This window comes from Cherax quadricarinatus, chromosome 32, assembly GCF_038502225.1.
Source record: "Cherax quadricarinatus isolate ZL_2023a chromosome 32, ASM3850222v1, whole genome shotgun sequence".
Taxonomy (NCBI): Eukaryota; Metazoa; Arthropoda; class Malacostraca; order Decapoda; family Parastacidae; genus Cherax; species Cherax quadricarinatus.
The window spans coordinates 23,663,416-23,675,393 of NC_091323.1; the positions used below are offsets into that span (position 1 = coordinate 23,663,416).

At 40.4% G+C, this 11,978-nt stretch overlaps 1 non-coding gene across 1 annotated transcript; it reads left to right on the forward strand.

The window, feature by feature from the left end:
- Window positions 1-1,908: 1,908 nt before the first annotated feature.
- TRNAQ-CUG (transfer RNA glutamine (anticodon CUG)) lies at window positions 1,909-1,980 on the forward strand. Its single transcript has one exon. It is a non-coding gene; the product is annotated as a tRNA-Gln (tRNA).
- Window positions 1,981-11,978: the final 9,998 nt, after the last annotated feature.

An 11,978-nucleotide genomic window follows, 5' to 3' on the forward strand; every position in this document is an offset into this window, starting at 1 on the left:
TATTTTCGATCACGAATAATTATATTAATGCATTATTACTCAATTATATTAATGCATTATTACTCAATTATTACCCAACCTCTGAACCCCTTATACTCCAGATCGTGCATTGTGTACCAATATGTTCTAGCGGTAAAAGCTTTCAATAACGTTGTGGACCAGTATGCTACAGTAGTATATATATTTTTTTTTTAATCAAGGAGAAGCAGCATACTTTTCCTGTACTTCTAGCGGTCACCGATTGTAAGATTATGAATATTTTAAATTACAAAAATCAGTAGTCACCACATCTTTTTTGAGTCAACACATCTCTTCACGAATCAGCACGTCTTTTGACGAATCAGCACGTCTCTTCACGAATCAACACGTCTCTTTACGAGTCATTAGATCTCTGAAGATCGTTCTGCGTTATCTGATGACCTCCCTACAGTGACCCGGGTCAGAGTTTTGTGCCCTACATAAGAGAGAAAAGCAATGTCAGGTGAGCGACCGGCGACACATCCAGCGACCCCGGGACGTATGATCATAAGAGGTGCAACATGTTAGTAATTTGCTGGGTCGTGACGAGGTACCAGCGGCAGCAGCAGCAGCAGCAGCAGCAGCAGCAGCAGCAGCAGCAGCAGCAGCAGCAGCAGCAGCAGCAGCAGCAGCAGGTTACCAAGACACTAGAGGAATTTGGGACACGGCACACACACACACACACATACACACACACACACACACACACACACACACACACACACACACACACACACACACACACACACACACACACACACACACACACACACACACACACACACACACTCAAATCGACCCCTGCAGCCACAAATAGGTGAATACACACACACACACAGGGGCAGAAGGTTTCAGAAATGGAACACAGGAACAAGTGGACACAACTGGAAGTTAGCAACTCAGATGAGTCATGGGATGTTAGGAAGTATTTCTTCAACCTTAGAGTTGTCAGGAATTAGAACAATATGGAGAGTGAAGTAATGAAGGTAGGATCCATACATAGCTCAAAGAAGAGGTACGATAAGGCTCTTGAAGCAGGGAGAGAGTTGACCTAGTAGCGACTAGCAAAGAGGAGGGGTCAGGAGCTGTGAATCGACCCCTACAACCACAAACAGGCGAGTACAAGTAGATGAGTACCCACACAGGCACACACAAGCAAATAAAACAGACCAAGTGTCTATCGACAAGTGCCTCTGACAACTGGTAACTAAGACAGCAAGGAGAGACCAAGATCATGAATTACTCTGCTCCTGTAGCTACAAACAGGTTATCACACACAAACAACCTCAGACTTGAAGTTAGAAACGCTTGCAAAATCAGGTCACACATGTAACATTTACAACACTGGAGGATCTTTCGTCAGCACACCACGAGAGCAATAACCGTCGTCGTCGGCGGCTTCAGTGGTATCATTAGTACAAATAATGTCTGAAAAAATGTACCTCGAGTACGTTTACAACATGAAGACTAAAACATCGATCACCAGAAAGCACTGTCTTTCACTTTCAACTGTATCTAGCATTCGCAACATTATTATGCTATATGCATTAGCAACACCAACAGCACACTAGCAACACCACCAATACACTAGCAACACCAACAGCACACTAGCAACACCAACAGCACACTAGCAACACCACCACTACACTAGCATTACAATCAGCACATTAACAACAGTGCCATCTACACTCAAAATTACTTTAGCACCATCACAACCATAACCACTCTAGCAACTCCAAAATCCCCACCACTATCAAGAGAAACACCCTTATATGACAGCAACCTGGCTTTAGTATGTTTATAACATTCTTAAAATTTCACCCCGACCTACCGACCTGGAAGCTTCAAACAGATTTAATTAAGTAAAATCCACTAGTTAATTCCACACACGGTCCCATGGTGTAATGGTTAGCACTTTGGACTCTGAATCCAACAATCCGAGTTCGAGTCTCGGTGGGACCTGACATTATATTTGTATATTTACCTGTAAAAGTTAAGGGAATGGTAAACAAAATGACCTCAGAACTAAACAGACACATAGATGAGTACAAATAGTAAGTTCGTCTGTCTGGCGCTCAGCAGATGGAGGATTAAGCCTCCACCATGTCTTGTGCCAAATGACTCGCATGAGTTTAGAGCTTAACATGAATTTAACAAGCAAACAAACCTCAGAACTAAGTCTTACTATTAGGAAAAGTAAAGGATCAACAATATTTCAAATAAAGCTGTTAATCAAACATTTCATGATAAGTTCAACTCCATATCATCCTCCTAATCAAATCAATATTTTATTGTGACTTAGTCGGATGTGTGACTGATACTGAAATGAAGAAGTAATTATGTAACTATTTACTGTATTCGGCCTGTGCTCCTTAAACATAAGTTTATTTCTTACATATTATTCTCAACAAATTTCTCGGTTTACGTTATTAAGGTTGGATTTGGTAAGGTTAGATTGTCGACTAAGAATACAAATTAACCAATTATAACATACCACAGCGATAATAAGGGCGAGACAAATTTTTGAAGCATGCACAGAAAAGATGGACCTAACCAGAGGACCCTACACTGCATTATTAGATAATCACTGTTAAAGACTTGTGCAACAGTCACCCTTCCTACTCTCTCTTATCCACAATGAAATACTGACTTTCGTTAGAAGGATGGGTTGGTGTGCTAGGTGGGTCCTCGTTCTCGGACAATCCTTCAAAAGTTTCTGTCGCCTTTAAGTATTGTTGCATTTAATGCCATTATGACATGTTATAATTTGTTGACTTTTGTTTATAGATGACAATTTAACATAGCTAAGCTTAACATCATCCAATTCAAAAACGTATATCGAGAAATTTATTTAAAATCCAATGTGAAAAATCGACTGTTGCTTTACGAAGTCTAGGCGAGAGCTCGGTTGTCAGACCGTTCAGTACATAACCAAAGGGTCTCGGGTAAGGCGAAACGTTCCTGAGGAACGTTTATATATATATATATATATATATATAAATATATACATAAAGATATATAATATATAAATATATATATATATAAATATATATATATATAAATATATATATATATATATATAAATATGTATATATATATATATGTATATATATATATATATACATATTTATATATATATATATATATATTTATATATATATATATTTATATATATATATATATATGTGGGTGTTAGTAGACTGTTATGGGTCATTCCAGTCACCAATATACAAGACACAGCACCATTATCACACTAGAAACATCACCACATACACCACCATCATACACTCCCACTAAAGCCATCATCACTGTCATACACTCCCACTAGAGACACTACCACCGTTATACATTCCCACTAGAACCATCATCACCGTTATACACTCCCATTAGAACCACCCTCATACACTCCCACTAGAACCACCACCACTGACGTTAGAAGCACTACCACCACCACCACTAGAAATACCATCATACTAGAAACACCAAATTAGAAACACCCTCATGAATGTAGAAGCACCATCATAAATATAGAAACACAAGATCATCACCACCACAACAACAATAACTACAACAGAAACACCATTCTCATCCCAACCAACATTTCATTAGCGCCAACATCGATTATACTTGACAGTGACCTGGCTTTAGTTTGTTGTTCATATTCTTACAATGTCACCCTGACCTATTGTTACAAAAAACGCGATTCTAAAAGCTTAGAGATCTCCAGTGAATACTAGAAAGGACTGACCTTCTAGCATCCAGCCTGTTACTGGGTTTTCGTAACAATTAGTCAGTATCCTTGTCCAATTATCCATTAGAATTCAGTAGGAATTAATAGTGCTTCAGGATTACAACTGGTAGGCTACTAACTAGAGAAATTAAAATTTAATAAATTTATTAAGTCTATAGGTATATTATCAAATTAAATTAAATTAAATTAAATTAATCACAGTAATCAAAATAATATCAATTCTCTCGAGTACAGTATTATTGTGCTGAAAGCACATATCACATTTATAATTCTTAAGTACTGTATGGAACATTAACATTTAATAATATATTACAAATATGTACAAGTTTATGTGTATGTGTGTAAGTGCTCTAAGTAGTTCGTTATGTCTCACGACTCAACTAGACTTAAACAAGTGACTGACAAAGTCCTCACATAAACTAACTTCTTGACCAACTGGCAATCAGAAAAGTCTGCTTGGACAACAAAAAGAATGCTAAGCCCAATAGCAATATAACAAGCAACTGCGACACAGAATCAGGAACAAGGAGATAATATAACGACACTAAGTAGGGACCATCTGCAGATCCTCCACAGTCACAAAACTCCCATACTACTGAATCTAAGTTCAGCATAAGAAAATTCCCGACTGTGATAATACACAGATACCTGTACAAATTAGGTCAGAAGCTACAGCTCAAGACCCTGAGTTGATTAGAGTGTCTATGCGACACACAACCTCAGTACAACGTCGAAAATCACTAAGTCTATACAATGTTCTGTGAGCAGAGTTCTACAGAACTAACAAGAATAATGAGACAGACAATCTGTCCAACCACCAAGAGAGTCTAGACCAGACTGAATACTTCAGGCGAGGTGAGGATACCCCCCCTCGATCACGTGATAGCTCCGTGGACAGCTGCTGCTCAGTAACAACGAGAAGCCGGCAGTCTAACGAGCCACAAGCGATAATTACAGTAGTTAGACAATCAAGACTTGAACTGAGCACATAATATGTTACATCCTACCTCACAACATAAGTCAAATAACATTATAAAGCAATACATTTACGATTTAGTTATTATCGCAAATATAAGCAATATAAAATTATATGAAAAGGTAATAATTATATATATACATAATCATTATATACATTATATATATTGCAACCCATTCAGGGGTTGCAACACCTATCAACAAGGAAGGCTCAAAGACAGATTTAATTAAGTCTCGGTGGGACCTGATGTTATATTTATACATTCATCTGAAAAAAAAATTATGGCATTGTAACCAAATCACTTCTGACTTAAGTCTCACAATCAGGATAAGCGAAAATTAGCCAGTTTTACAAACAAGAGATGTGTGACCCAAACATTATACGTCAGAGTGACGCACAACCAAGAGGTAATGGGTTCAATGTTCATGCTAGACGAAACGTACTGGCAAGTTTCCTTACACATGCTGCCCCTGTCCGCTTAGAAACAGGTACCTGGGTGTTAGTCAACTATTGTGGATCTTATGCTGAGGAAACTTATCAAAATCAACTGTAAATAATAACAATGAATATGGCACACACACCTAGAATGACCACCATACTAGAAACACTATCACTAAAAAGTTATAACCTTCACTACATTAAAAATACCATCAGCACCACAATAAAATTACCACCACCACAACAGGAGCACCACTATTACATTACAACACTACACTGAAAACACCCCTACACTAAACACACCACCACCACACTACAAATGTCCCCACCATAACACTAAAAATACCATTACCATAAAAAACCCGCCACTTTCAATACACCAAATTGAGTATCCACTGACGGTCATACTAAACAAGGTGAAAGCTCCTGCTTGTGGACGGCAGGGTAGGCAACGAAGGGGGATGGGTAGAAGGCTCAAAAAACTGAGAGAAGAAGCGAAGGATTTAGGGTCACAGAGCTTGAGAGAGGGAGAGAGTCAGGGCTTAAGGACTTGTGACGGAGGAAAACGAAGCTCGCATAACTTGTGAGGAAAGGAGTCTGGGTTCACTAGGATCTGCGAAGGAGGGCTCACGAGGATCAAAAGATAAGTAAAGGCAATTAGACATTCCAGTGGTGTTACTCACTAGCCGAGTTACCTTGCCAAGGACGAGGCCACACACTCGTATCCCGGACCCTCCTCCACGTTACCAACTCCTCTATGCTACCTCCTCTCAGAGGCTGAAATACCTTAAAGGCTGCTTCACAATGTGGATGCAGTCATAACTCATGGTTCCTCTTAAAATAAACTTGACGTCTGCTTCTATTATCTCTCGCTGTTTTTAGTGGGTGAAGGAAGGTCGTCACTTCCGCCACTAGATGTCGTTGTCGCCGCTGCTTCTGGCACCTCTGCAGCTACCACTGTCAAGTTTGCCGCTGCCACTGCCACTAGACCTCTGAAGGTCCTCTTCACTGATGTGGAATTCCATGCGACAACGGCAGGGAAAACTCATATAACAAAAATTCAATTTTCTGCTTTATCAAGCAGTTTTCAACATGTCGACCACACATCTAACACAAGGGTCGTTAACCACACACAACACAAGGGTCGTTAACCACACACATCTAACACAAGGGTCGTTAACCACACACATCTAACACAAGGGTCGTTAACCACACACATCTAACACAAGGGTCGTTAACCACACACATCTAACACAAGGGTCGTTAACCACACACATCTAACACAAGGGTCGTTAACCACACACATCTAACACAAGGGTCGTTAACCACACACATCTAACACAAGGGTCGTTAACCACACACATCTAACACAAGGGTCGTTAACCACACACATCTAACACAAGGGTCGTTAACCACACACATCTAACACAAGAGTCGTCAATCACACACATCTAACACAAGCGTCGTTAACCACACACATCTAACACAAGGGTCGTTAACTACACACATCTTACACAAGGGTCGTTAACCACACACATCTAACACAAGGGTCGTTAACCACACACATCTAACACAAGGGTCATCAACCACACACATCTAACACAAGGGTCGTCAACCACACACATCTAACACAAGGGTCGTCAACCACACACATCTAACACAAGGGTCGTCAACCACACACATCTAACACAAGTGTCGTCAACCACACACATCTAACACAAGTGTCGTTAACCACACACATCTAACACAAGGGTCGTTAACCACACACAACTAACACAAGGGTCGTTAACCACACACATCTAACACAAGGGTCGTTAACCACACACATCTAACACAAGGGTCGTTAACCACACACAACTAACACAAGGGTCGTTAACCACACACATCTAACATAAGGGTCGTTAACCACACACATCTAACACAAGGGTTGTCAACTACACATATCTAACACAAGGGTCGTTAACCATACACATCTAACACAATGGTCGTTAACCACACACATCTAACACAAGGGTTGTCAACTACACATATCTAACACAATGGTCGTTAACCACACACATCTAACACAAGGGTTGTCAACTACACATATCTAACACAAGGGTCGTTAACCATACACATCTAACACAATGGTCGTTAACCACACACATCTAACACAAGGGTTGTCAACTACACATATCTAACACAAGGGTCGTTAACCACACACATCTAACACAATGGTCGTTAACCACACACATCTAACACAAGGGTCGTTAACCACACACATCTTACACAAGGGTCGTTAACCACACACATCTAACACAAGGGTCGTTAATCACACACATGTAACACAAGGGTCGTCAACCACACACATCTAACACAAGGGTCGTCAACCACACACATCTAACAAAAGGGTCGTTAACCACACACATCTAACACAAGGGTCGTCAACCACACACATCTAACACAAGGGTCGTCAACCACACACATCTAACACAAGGGTCGTCAACCACACACATCTAACACAAGTGTCGTTAACCACACACATCTAACACAAGGGTCGTTAACCACACACAACTAACACAAGGGTCGTTAACCACACACATCTAACACAAGGGTCGTCAACCACACACATCTAACACAAGGGTCGTTAACCACACACAACTAACACAAGGGTCGTTAACCACACACATCTAACATAAGGGTCGTTAACCACACACATCTAACACAAGGGTTGTCAACTCACATATCTAACACAAGGGTCGTTAACCATACACATCTAACACAAGGGTCGTTAACCACACACATCTAACACAAGGGTCGTCAACCACACACATCTAGCACAAGGGTCGTCAACCACACACAACTAACACAAGGGTCGTCAACCACACACATCTAAGCAAGGGTCGTCAACCACACATATCTAGCACAAGGGTCGTCAACGACACACAACTAACACAAGGGTCGTCAACCACACACATCTAACACAAAGGTTGTCAACCACACATATCTAACACAAGGGTCGTCAACCATGCACAACTAACACAAGGGTCCTCAACCACACACATCTAACACAGGGGTCGTTAACCACACACAACTAACACAAGGGTCGTTAACCACACACATCTAACACAAGGGTCGTTAATCACACACATCTAACACAAGGGTTGTCAACCACACACATCTAACACAAGGGCCGTCAACCACACACATCTAACGCAAGGGTCGTCAACCACACACATCTAACACAAGGGTCGTCAACCACACACATCTAGCACAAGGGTCGTCAACCACACGCAACTAACACAAGGGTCGTCAACCACACACATCTACCACAAGGGTCGTCAACCACACACATCTAACACAAGGGTCGTCAACCACACACAACTAACACAAGGGTCGTCAACCACACACATCTAACACAAGGGTTGTCAACCACACACATCTAACACAACGGTCGTCAACCACACGCAACTAACACAAGGGTCATCAACCACACACATCTAGCACAAGTGTCGTCAACCACACACAACTAACACAAGGGTCCTCAACCACACACATCTAACACAAGGGTCGTCAACCACACACATCTAACGCAAGGATCGTCAACCACACACATCTAGCACAAGGGTCGTCAACCACACAACTAACACAAGGGTCGTCAACCACACACCACTAACACAAGGGTCGTCAACCACACACCACTAACACAAGGGTCGTCAACGACACACCACTAACATAAGGGTCGTCAACCACACACCACTAACACAAGGGTCGTCAACCACACACCACTAACACAAGGGTCGTCAACCACACACAACTAACACAAGAGTCGTCAACCACACACAACTAACACAGAGGTCGTTGACACACACGTAATACGAAGGGCTGACGACCACACACAAACCTAACACAAAGGTTGTCGACACAAGTAATAAAAAGGGTTGACGACCACACACAACAGAAGAGGTCGTTGACCACACACAACTAATACAAGGGATCGATGACCACACAACTGACACAAAGGGTCGATGATCACACAGCTGACACAAAGGGTCGATGATCACACAACTGACACAAAGGGTCGATGACCACACAACTGACACAAAGGGTCGATGACCACACAACTGACAGAAAGGGTCGACGACCACACAACTGACATAAAGGGTCGACGACCACACAACTGACACATTATTTAACTACCATACTCACGCCGTACTTATAAGAGAGCAGAAAATATACGGATAAAAAGGGGGCAAAACACACATGTTAGTTCACCTAGTGAGTGACATGAAGAGGTGCTCGAACCTTTCATGGTGGTCACCCCCGAGGCTCTTGTGGCCCGCACGCTCAACACACAACTCCACTCTCTCAACCCGACAACCCTCACCAAAAATTTTTGTTTTACCTTTCCTTGTAAATACATGATAAAACCTAATCGATTGGTTATTGACATGGAAAACGTTCTCATACTACCAACTGCAAAACTCTACAGTTTGTTCAAGAGATCACGAAGCAGGAAGAAATGAACATCAGGAATAATCTGCAGGAAAATTCTCTCGTTTTTTATCGCGTTGCTGCAAACTAGATAAAAATTATGAATATTTTTTTCTTTTCTTTCCTGCTCCTGCTCCTCCTTCTCCTTCTTCTTCTTCTTGTTCTTCTTATTATTATTATTATTATTATTATTATTATTATTATTATTATTATTATTATTATTATTATTATTACTAGTTTGTGTGTAGCTGGATACAAGCGCTAAAACTAACTCTGTTCTCTAGCGATTAAATTTTGTCTGGGTTCTAGCGCTGACAAGCTATTTGATCTAGCGTTAAACTTACATCTGCGTTTTTGCATTTAAACAGCGGGTACCTGTATGACTGGCGCTGAAATGTTTTCAATTATCATTCTGAAAAATCGAACCTGTCTTTAGTGTGGTATGTCAAGGTCAAGTTCAGTTAAGTTATTTAGCACAATCCACCAGGAAGGTCAAGCTAAAGTCAGTGCCGGATCAGCCGGGCTGTGGCTCGTACGTTGGACTGCGTGCGGCCAGCAGTAACAGCCTAGTTGATCAGGCCCTGATCCATCGGGAGGCCTGGTCATGGACCGGGCCGCGGGGGCATTGATCCCCGGAATAACCTCCAGGTAACCTCCAGGTAAGAGTGTGAAGAGATCTGAACACTGAGTGAACTTAACATAACAGAGGGAGAGATCTGAACACTGAGTGAACTTAACATAACAGAGGGAGAGATCTGAACACTGATTGAACTTAACATAACAGAGGGAGAAATCTGAACACTGAGTGAATTTAACATAACAGAGGGAGAGATCTGAACACTGATTGAACTTAACATAACAGAGGGAGAGATCTGAACACTGAGTGAACTTAACATAACAGAGGGAGAGATCTGAACACTGAGTGAACTTAACATAACAGAGGGAGAGATCTGAACACTGAGTGAACTTAACATAACAGAGGGAGAGATCTGAACACTGAGTGAACTTAACATAACAGAGGGAGAGATCTGAACACTGAGTGAACTTAACATAACAGAGGGAGAGATCTGAACACTGAGTGAACATCACAACAATTTTCTCAAAAGCGCCAACTAACAATTGTATTAAAAAAAAGATAAGACAGAGGTGAACGAACACAGCTTCAAATATTAAAACAAGAATTGTGACTCTTGATAATACAGTTTCTATACGAGAAGAATATCACAAATTTTAAAAGCTCAAAAGAAGCTATGGCTGTAATAATATTAACTAATTATTAAGAAGGAAAAGTTCCTGAATAATTACTAAGAGGAATATGAAGTGATCATAAGTAATTGTAAAGATGAGTGAGGTTAAATAATTACCAAGATGATGAGGAGTGATCTTATGTAATTAACAAGATGAGGAGTGATCTTATGTAATTAACAAGATGAGGAGTGATCTTATGTAATTAACAAGATGAGGAGTGATCTTATGTAATTAACAAGATGAGGAGTGATCTTATGTAATTAACAAGATGAGGAGTGATCTTATGTAATTAACAAGATGAGGAGTGATCTTATGTAATTAACAAGATGAGGAGTGATCTTATGTAATTAACAAGATGAGGAGTGATCTTATGTAATTAACAAGATGAGGAGTGATCTTATGTAATTAACAAGATGAGGAGTGATCTTAGTTAATTTAGAAAACGATGATGATGATTGATCTGAAGTAATTAACAAAAAGATGATGCGTTATCGTAAATAATTAGCAAGATGATGATGATGATGATTGATCTTAACTAATTACCAAGAAGAACGTAAGAAAAGGGATCGACTGCAAATGGATATACTGTACGTGAAGGTTAGAAGTCATGGTAAACACCAGGAACATGGTAACTGCAATATTAAGCCATGAAGCTGTAAAAGCCGGGTTAAAAATACTGAAGCAATACTCAGTTATTTGACAGACAAGATGGTGAGATGACCTCAGCTGGTGAGACGACCTCAGCTGTTGAAATGACCACAGCTGGTGAGATGACCTCAGATGGTGAGACGACCTCAACCGTTGATCAACTGAGATGATATATTTAAGAACATTTGTACCTTTTACATGAGACCTAAAGTTGAATATCTTTCAAGGTATGTGTCTTCTTGTTGGTCAAGTGCATTGATCCAAGGAATTAGATCTAGCCTCCAATTTGTTGAATCAAACATTACTTCCCAATCCCCTGTATAATACATATTTGAATAAATAAATAAAAATGAAGATAATATAAAAATGGGCAAAAAAGAGTGATGGGTGAAATAGCGAGACTCAACTATGACTAGACATTAAATA